Source organism: Pinus tabuliformis, chromosome X, assembly GCF_031772625.1.
Source record: "Pinus tabuliformis cultivar Carrire ecotype Pingquan chromosome X, CPIR1, whole genome shotgun sequence".
Classification (NCBI taxonomy): Eukaryota; Viridiplantae; Streptophyta; class Pinopsida; order Pinales; family Pinaceae; genus Pinus; species Pinus tabuliformis.
Genome location: NC_142308.1, coordinates 1,275,485,722 through 1,275,496,163, shown reverse-complemented (window position 1 = coordinate 1,275,496,163; position 10,442 = coordinate 1,275,485,722).

Genomic DNA, 10,442 nt, shown 5'->3' with positions numbered 1-10,442 from the left:
CCACCCCATAAAATTCTTTATCATTCAGTTTACCAAGATAGAGTTGCATCTTAGCTAGAAGAGCCTTTTTTGGCACGTTTTCCTTCTAACAGATATGACCTTCTGGCTCTTGTGAATGTTTTACAAGTAAGCATTTTTGTTTTTGCACAATTCTTTATATTGGTCCTAATCTCTAACATCATTTTTTTTGCAGGTTGGGAACTGTTGTGATGGCTACATTGGAAGTTCAATTTCACATGACCTGATCTTTTTTCTGGTTAAATTAGGGTTTTAGGTTAAGATTAGTTTACAGTTTTCTAATTAGGATTTGCTTATTAGGATTTTCTTTATGATTTTAGGGTTAGATATTCTTTTGCCATGTTTTTCTCATTGTATGTAGTTAGTTTGTTGCATGACATTAGGAATTTAACATGCATTCACCTTTTGCAGTGCATTTAGAAATTGTTCGCATAAGCATGGCATGGCTCTCTTAGCTGCAGTTAGTTGATTCTTCCTTGCATCTATATTGCATTACACTGCATTATTTTCCTGCATTGCATGTAGCTTTCTCTGTTACATTACATCATGCAGTCATCTCCTTGTATAGCATACACTGGCCATTGACCTATCATTGCATTTGCTCTCTATGTTGCATGGCACTGCATGAGCCTTCACAAGTCGTATCCTATGCATGCTCCTTGCAAACCTTTGATGTCATGATGAGCTTTCTTATGCCTGTTCGCACATGCTAAAACCCTAGAAGAACTTCTTTAGCCTCTTTGCACATGTTGAAACCCTAGAACAATTTCCCTGGTCACTTTTCCCTAATGTTAAAACCCTAACCCTAATGGTTGCATGTGGTTGTGGAGGTTGTTCCAAGAGGAAACTTCTCATAGAACCAGTAATAAAAATCATGTCCCGAACACTCTTCCTACGAGTCTAACCCATTAACAAGGAAAATACAGACATGTGTGTGTGGGGAACCCTAATCATTTCATATGATCTACAACTACAACCTGAACCTTGTGTTCGACTTGGTCTTGAATATTTTGATGGTTTGTTTTCACTGTTAACCTGTCAGTTGGAGATATGATGTGGAAGTAGGGAATGAGGGGAAGCCTAAGTCAGAGAAATCCTTTGGTTTCTGAAAATAAGGATCAACCTCTCTTGCCTGAAAATAAGTTAGGATCCCTCATCTGCCTTGACAAAATTGATGCCTAATAAATGATGTTGTTGTGCATGCAAAAGTGAAATCAATCAAACGAGAGATAAAGGATTGAGAAAGGCTTCTTACGCAGAGAGGTGATGCAAGCAACTTTGCCAGGGTACTGAACAGTCTTGCTAGCAGTGAAGCAATGCTTGGGATTTCTTAGGTGACTCTATCAGGGTATTGAATAGACATATTGATAGCAGAGCAATGATATAAACTTTCTTTAAATCTATAAATAAAATAAGTTCTCTTCCATGATCTTTGCATCACTATTGAAGACCCACATGTGTAAGCTCTTGTTTTAGCATGTAAACTTCTAAAGGACCTACCTAGGATACAGTGGAAGGGGATATTTGTAAAAGATCAAGTAACCATAAGAGTACCCATAGTGTATGTTCAATACTTCCTTGCACTATTATCAAGACTCGAACTATTATAAGGATGTCGACAGAAATGTTGGATTCTACTAGTGGTTCACCAATTGTTGTAGCCGCTACAACAACACCCTAAAAATTTCACTTATGACTAGATTTTTAAGTCCCCCCGCTCGTTCAACATCCTAAAGGTCGTGCCTATGTTTCAAATTAGTCCATTCTCCATTGACCATTTATCGATAAACCCTACCAATAATTATGCCTTCATGGTGCACAATTATTCATTCTCTCCTTCTTCTTTGTGATCCTCATCACGTTATGTACATTGGGGTTTGCATTTACAAGGGTCAGGTAGATGTTTGTGTCGTTGATCATAATCCACGTTGGTTGTTTTCTTTGGAATGCATTATGGTTTGAGGAGTTGTTGTGTTGTCCATACACCCTTTAAAACCCTAAGATATGATGACTATCACTGAAGGACTAAACCATGACACCTTGATCCCATTTGTAGTCCCAGCTTTCACCTTCATTGATATTTAAATGGAATTCTTAGTTATGATAATCACATCATCATGATTAGGAGGTGAATCGTGTATTAAGCTCTTTAGGCATCCATGTATTTATTGGTTTCTTTAAAGAAGAGGTTTGTTCATATATGTAAAATCAAATATTCAAAGCCCTACCGTTTAAATTACATGTAACACTCATAAGACATGGAACATGCTTATCATGAGGTGTTGCAAAATTATTAATGAGTTATGAGGCTTCACAAAACTTAAATTACCAATTTCTCATCATCTATTTCACGCCTAAATACTAGAAATAAAATTTGCAAAGCCATTCTATATTATTTGTTTTATTAATTTATATTATGTTATGGCGTGCAAGTAGCTGCCAGGTCTTGTGATGAATACCATGCAACATGACAATGCACAAAGGGACCAACACACTAAGTGGGGAAGAGAATATTACTGATTAAATGGAACGTGTTAGTACAAAATTCATATGCCATGAGCTATCATGTGTTTCTATCACAGTGAAATCTTGTATATTGAACACTAAAGTATCAAAATATCAAGCATACGATATGGATGGTGAAAAGAGCATAGAATCACACTGCTCGACCCATCCATACATTGAAGGATATTAAGCCACATGGAAACCAATGATCGATTGAAAATACTTTCAACAGTGTGTTAAACGCTTCTCGAAGGTTGTTTTGGGAAATCATAAGGAGGCTACCCAGAAATCATGCAAATATGCGTTGGAAGTTATTTTGCAGTTGCATTTTCCAAGGAAGTTGTGACAATGAATCCTAAGGCAATGGTTCAACTTTGTAACACATTTGTTTTCTATTCTGCTGGATCCAACCTATGACCAATGTTATTCACCTGCAGGTAGAAGAAAGGAAACAAAATGTTGGCTTGCATGGAGGAAGCTACGGTTTCTCATAGAATTTGTGTAACTAGGTTTTTGGCAAAAAGGCTAGATGGATCCTTGTAGCAGTCCAAGGCACTGTGTTAACCTTGATGGCAGATGTTGTAGCGAATAAATGGTCATTCAGTTCATCCAATGAAAAATGCATCCTTGTCTCGTGACATAGCAACTGTGTCGACAACAAATACACTAGGGTTTCCAAAGAGCCCTTTGTATGCTCCTCATGTCTTCTTTCCTATCTTTATGTAAATTTTTCTCATCATAATGTCAACAACTATACAGATGTCACTTGAGCATGTTATAGTCATTACACATGAGAGGGAAGTGAGGAAGTTCAAGAGTCACGAGGGTAGGTAAAAGGTCACAGTAGGTGAACAGTGGCCTCATTTTTATAAATATACCCTCATGCCTCATTTGAGGTGACTTTTAGCACTTAAACTTGGACCAACAATATATAGGTGATTGGTGCGTGAGAAGCTAAAGGAACTCAGCTCTTGGTAGCTAGTACGCTGAGTTGTGGTGAGGCTATGGTTTTGCATTGGATAAAGGTATGAGAAACCCATGTTCCATTGTTGGGCTTTGATGAATTGCAGGACATTTACTTGTGTTTACAACATCATTATGAAGTTATTTTCTTTCAGTATGGATTCTCGTGCATATTTATGATGGTTGTGTGGCTTTCTTGTATTTCCATCATGTTTGTATGTGTGATTTCTTGTGAGCATATGTTAATGAACTCATTCTTAGCTTATGGATTTCATATCCGCTTTGAATATGTGCCTACTTATTCCAAGCCATGTTGATGGCCTATTGTGAACTAATTTGCAATTAACCTCTGGCATGTTCTTGTTCATGTATGTTTGAGATGGTTTTAGCTTATTGATCCTTCTCTTGGCATACTTCTTGTCGTTGTTGTTGTTACTTTCATGTCCCTTTTTTTGTAGTTTGTCAATATTTGGTTGAATTTTTTTCCCTTTATCCGGGCATTTCTTTCTTGTCCTTGTTCTAGCATATCCTCATTTGACAGCTAGGAGCGAAACTAACATGATGGCAGTTGAGCCTACATACCGGATGAGGCTCCTATCCCAAACGAGGTGAGGTATAATTGGGAATTCACACTCGGGATACCCCATAGCTGTTGGTGGTACATCCAACACTGTCAACACGAAGCAAGCAATAAAACCAAAGATCAAATGGATCCTCCCACAACTAGAGTTTGATTAATCAATGGCATATCTTCTGTGAGTAATGGTTGGGATACTGTCACTAGCCTCCTACTTAATGGCTCTTACACCAAGAATCAAGACTATTATGTGTCATGGAGTACCCCCGAGGGAAATCAAATGAGTTCTGACTATTTTTTTCCTTGGGTACAACAAGGATGCTCCCCTCGACGTCACCCATGAAAGGTCCCTAAGATAATGGCCTCTGAGGATACCACGTACAACAACCAAACCTGGGGGAATAGTCATTAGTCAATTCTACATGCAAGACCAACAAAGCAAGGTAAATCAGTTTATTGGCCTTAATATGACCTCATGATGGACCCTTGTGTTAGAAGGGCTTCCCGGGAGATGTGCCACTACAAATGGATTTTCTCTCCCTAACTCAAGATACTAGGGTTGTTTTCATGCTCTTAGAGAGTTGACCTCACTCCCCTAATCCAAGACCCTAACCTAAGCCACTGTGGGTTTGCTACTAGAGAAAGTAAAAAAATTCTTGAATAAATTTTAATTAGGCGTTAATTTTATTGGTTGTTTATTATGTCCAGGGAATATGGATAAAACACATATGGTGGCTTTAGACTCATCTTTCAAAGAAAACCACGCATAGAAATGCTCATGCAAATGTTGATCTTCGATGAAATCTAATTAGAGAAGGGAGGGATCTTTTCTTTTCAAATGCAGTGATGAGTACAATATTCTCACATTCTTATTAACCTCTCAGACACAAAATATAGATCATAATCACAATTATAAACTAAAAACAAAAGAAATCAAAGGAAATAGATAAAAATACCTACTCAAAACCAAACCCTAGCCTACAAGCAAGTATGCACTAATAGGAAAAATCCAAACAAGCAAACACACTCACAAGAAAGCAAATAAAAGAGGGTTGATATGACAATGATGACAAAGAGGTATCTAGCCACCAATGTCTATGTTGGGAATAAAATCCAAGAGAGAGTCAAAGCCCTAAAAACAAAGAAACAAATCCACTTATTTGAAGTGAATCTATGTATTTTACATAGTAAAAGACAAAAAATATGGAATTGAATATAAGCACTAAGTGGGAAAAAAACGTACACCAAAAAACTAAAGAAATCCAAGGTAGAACCCTGCAAAAACCCTAAACTGGTGGCTTCAACACTCTAGTGCAGATAAAACTGAGCAATAATAGGATATCAATGCTTTGGTGCAGAGTAAGTTGAGCAACGGAAGTCCCTTCAATGCTCTAGTACTAACTGGAGCAGGGCACTGGTAGAGAAAACCCTAAATCCTTGTTTTTTTAGCACCAAGGTTTCAATCCAAACTTATTTTATGACTCGTGACTACTATATAATGTTGAAGAAACCAAAAAATCATAGAAATACTACAAAAATGCACCCACTAGGGTTTCCCAAATGGATTCACCAAGTTTGTTTAAGGGATAATTTCGCTCGCAGTAACAAGTTACTTTAGACCCTATATGCATGCCCAAGACTTGCCTAGACGGAGGGTGTTGCATTCAAAGCACAAAAACAAGCAATTCCGAATGCATGCATGCTTATACTAGAAACCACAGAGAGAGTGAAGAGACCTTACCTTTCTATTGCAAGAAAGTTCTCTAGTTTATGCAGCTAGCTTGAGGGAAAACCTTTAGAGATCTATGCTCTTGTACCTACGCCTAAATACATGCACACAACAAAAATTCACCAAACCCTATGCCCCATAAGAACTGTTAGCACAACATATAATCCACATTCATTATTACCATGTAAATACAAGAGAATAACACGAGAAAATGAGATGGGGGGGAGGTTATTTATGTTTGTATTATACCAATAATAGTTTGTGCATAGTCACGCACTCTTGCGGCCCTTGTCTGCAGTGTTCCCCTCACCAACACTCACTATCCGTTGGCACTTTAATGATGGTTTATCATAGAGAGAACTATGAGTGAACAACCTGACAACACTTCGACATATGTTAATTTAACCTCTTTGTGATCTATGGAGAGCTTCCTTTCATAGATTTTCTTAACTAGTGATCACATTGAAAATACACATCCTTTTGACCATGTCTAGTCTTTTGATCCTTATCCTTTCTAAGTGATCAATTTTAACCTAATGCGACTTTATCCATGCAATTTCTCACTCTGTTTCTCCATCACATTGTAATTGGGACATTGTTGGCTCTATGTTGCATGAAGCTAGTGTACACAAAGCGTTATTTGGCCTAATGTTGCTTGGATACAAAAGAAAAGGAGTGTTGAATGCATGAATTCATAGTTTTTGGAGCTTTCCACAAATCAATTATGGCATCCTAATTTTACAGATGATGTTCCCTTCTAGTAGACCTAAGGGGGTGGTTTTTTGAGTTGTAACTGATATCTAGGGAATATTGTATTGGTTTAGTTCATTGGCATTATTGCTTAATGTGTATCCCTATCACATTTCCTCTATTATCACCAATTATCACTCTCCTCCTTTTTGGGTAAATAATTTGGATAATCTATAGCCACATTGATGAGCCCCAATTTTTGTTACAATTTGGGCTCATTTGGCCTACTTGCTTTGCTCAAACCATTCATCTTTTATTGCTTATGCATTCATTTCTTGGTTTATTCGTGTTGTTTGTAGGAAGAAGGGTAGGCATTCTATCTACGTGACTAATACATGATGATTTCAGGTTTTTGGCATTAAAAGGGAGCAAAGACCACGAAAACGGAGACAAGGAGACAGTAAGGTGGCACTGCTGGTTTTTAGGAGAGGATGTCCACAGTCTTGGGGACCTTCCTCGTGATTCCCACCATAGCTCCGAGCTCCAACCAATCTCCCCACCGAGCTTAGAGGCAGCCAACCGTTCTATAGGAACAGCAGTTACAACTGTTCTACAGGATCAACAGTTTAACCTTCAGTTGGACAGCCGAGCTCCACAAATCAAGGAAACCTGTTGGATTATCATTTTGCATAAATACTGAGGCCGTAGCCTTTGATAGAAGCTTTTTGAACTTTTGCATTACTATTGTAATTTCGAAGTACGAGCTACAGCTCGGTGTTGGTTCTTTTTGTAAGCCAGTTTTGGCATGACATCAGATTTTTGGTTATGAATAAAGGCAGACAGATTTTGATCTCATTCTGAGTTTCTAAGGGAGCTATAGCTCTCAGGTTAGGGCCCAACCTGAGAGCAATAGACCTCCTCTGTGTTGTAATGGTATTTGCCTTTCGTTCCAGCACTTCGTTTCTTTACTTTGACATGCAATTCGAATTTACAGTCTGCTGATTTAGTTTTTATGAGATTGAATAGGATTAGTTTATGGTGAATTTGCTTCCAGTTGCTTAGGTTAGAAGAGGATAGTTATAATTCATTGGAGCTCCAGAAAAAGGTTGAAAGGACCTCACTGCCATCTCTGTTAGGGATTGGGGTGTAGTCTGAACCAACCACCAAAACCAAACGCAGTTCTTTTCACGTCCATGCAAGCTGCAACAGTTACTTTAGTCGTAGATCCATCCATTCACTTTGGTCTTGATCATTACTTCTTCATTCCACTTCCATGCACGAGTTTCTTTCACAAATTGCACTGTTGTTCATTGGTTCAAAATAGCACAGTTAACATAGGTTAAAGAGTTCTCGTTTTTGGTGACATTCATAGACAATTTGTTTCATCTACACTGCTCCACACCATTCCATTACCTTCCTCTTCTTGTCAACCACACCTAAAGCCACTCAACCGACCTCTATTCAGCTCGTTTACCTTCCAGCTCTTCCATTACTCACGTAGCTCCATTTACTTAACCTTTCGTTGATCCCATCCTTCCAGCCATCAACCCACTGCATGCACTCTTTCTCCATCTGACTTCTCTGCTCCTGAGCCATCACCAGTTCCATCTCCATCTCACCTATCCTCCCATACCACTCCATCACTTCACCATCTCCCAAAACTCCCACGGTCGAACATCCTGTAGAATTTCACAGACTTCCTGTAGAACCCCTGAGTTTCCTGTAGGATCCCCTGCAGACTTCCTGTAGAAGCCTGCAAACTCGGTTGCTGAGCATCCGAACGTGGTAGAATTCTGTGGACTGATGCTAGAGATCCTCTAGGGCCTCTCCTAGCCCCCCTGACCTTGCCCATGCTTTCCTTCCATTCGAACCGCTCCTGCACAGTCAAACCCTAATCAAAAGCATCATCACAATAAATCCAACCACTTAATGAAAAAATACAAAAACATGTCTTTTCAGATGCAAGTAGCTTAGATGCATGTATTTCAGCTCACTGCAAGTAATGGCATCATTGATAGAAGTTTCATTCACAGTTTTGCATTGTAAGGGCCTAGCTAGTCAAATTAGGGTTTACTAGGGTTTTCATGCTTTGTTGGCTTTCAGTTTCTTTTTGCAAATAGATTAACCTCCTTTGAGTTAGCTTTCGTCCATCACTCATAAAGCTTCTTCTGAGAGCATATAGAAGTTGGCTTGAGCCCTAGCGGACTTGTGCCAGCTGACCAAGTGACAGCTGCGACAAGAGCTAGTACTTGTGCATACAACACCGTCGCTTCCAAGTTTGTACGAACTACCGGGTTGATAAAATTAGAGATAGGAAGCTCCAGGAGTTGTAGCATTATTGCTACAATACTGGAGCCCACCATCTTTTTGGCGTCGTTGCCGGGGAAGCGTCAGAGTATTAGTAATTGTTGCTTTTCTTCTATTTTCTTACTCTTGCCTTCTGCTAAGTAGTTTATTTCATTTCCATTCTGCAAAAGTAGCATAGACATTTCCTACTTTCATAGATTAGCATTTCCTGCTTTCATAGATTAGCATTTCCTTTCTGCAAGCGTAGACTAGCATTTCCATTCTTGCAATTTCATTTGAGCAAAGTAGATTAGTTCTTTCCTGCTTTCAGTTTAATTCTGCATCTTTCATAGTTAGTTGTAGATCAATCTGTTTTAGTTTTGCAGGTACCAAAGGAAAAAAAGCAAAAACAATCAAAAGAAAAAGAAAGTCTTTTCCATTTCATGCCTCGTAGGAACCGAGATAGATCAGGCAAATCCCTACCAAACACCCCCACCACATCACTGAGTCACCCTTCTCTCTTCTTTGGTGACAGTGACCCAGAAGAACTTATAGGTGAACATCCCGAGATATACAAAGATCCTATAGTAGAAGAAGAGTTAGAGACCACTCCATCTGAAGCTATGGCTGACAATAGAAGAGAAGATGAGAGAATAGAAGGTGCCTTCCCCATCCGAGAGACCAATGGAGAAATGAAAATGAAGAACATTAGCCCCTCCGCCTTACCTCAATTCCATGGGCTGACTACTGAAGATCCGGATACCTTCCTGTTTGAGTTTGTTGTCCTTTGTAGAACCTATGACTATACTGAAGATGAGCAAAAGCTGAAACTCTTCCCTTCAACTCTTAAGGATGCAGCATTACGCTGGTTCATGGGATTACCTGGGAATAGTATCACCACTTGGGCTCAGATGCAGCAAGCTTTCAATACCAAGTACCGAGATTATTGTAGGTCCAAGGAAACAAAGGGGGAAATCTTTCGGATGACCATGGGAAATGATGAGTCCTTAGAGGATTATGAGGAGAGGTTCCAACTAAGCTATAAGCGGGCCAGGTGCACACTTGACCCTGAATCCCTCAAGTTGGTCCTGCTCCGAGGAGTCCCTGAAGACCTCTTAGATACCCTTCACATGTTAGCTGGGGGGGACATTTACCAACTGCCTTATGAGGACATCAAAACTGTGTTTAGAAACCACTCCAGGGCAGCTAGGAAACGAGGTAGGGGAAACCTCCTCTCAACTAGTGTCCCTTTCTCCAAACATGAGCTTGCAAATCAATTAGAAGATCTCAAGAGTGAGGTGAGACAGACCATTGCCATGCAGCTGGACACATTCAAAATCCAGCAGAAGAAAGAAGAAGCTGAGAGAGCCTTGGCTATCTTCTGCCCTAGGTGTACAAGGAGACACCCTAAGAACGAATGCCCATTGCATTCGGTTGAAGTATGTTTCGTTTGTGAGGAGGACCATCCCACAAATCAGTGTCCAACCTTACCTGGGTTTAAAGCCATGTACCAAGGGACAGAAGCTCCCACTGAACCTCTCTATTACCTCAACTAAAGGAGGCCACAAGGATCTAGACCTTATCAGCAGGGGATGCAAGGGGCACCTCAAGCTTATTATAGCCCCAACCAATCGACTCCTATGCCTTCCTGGGGTCCCCCTGCTCATCCTTCAT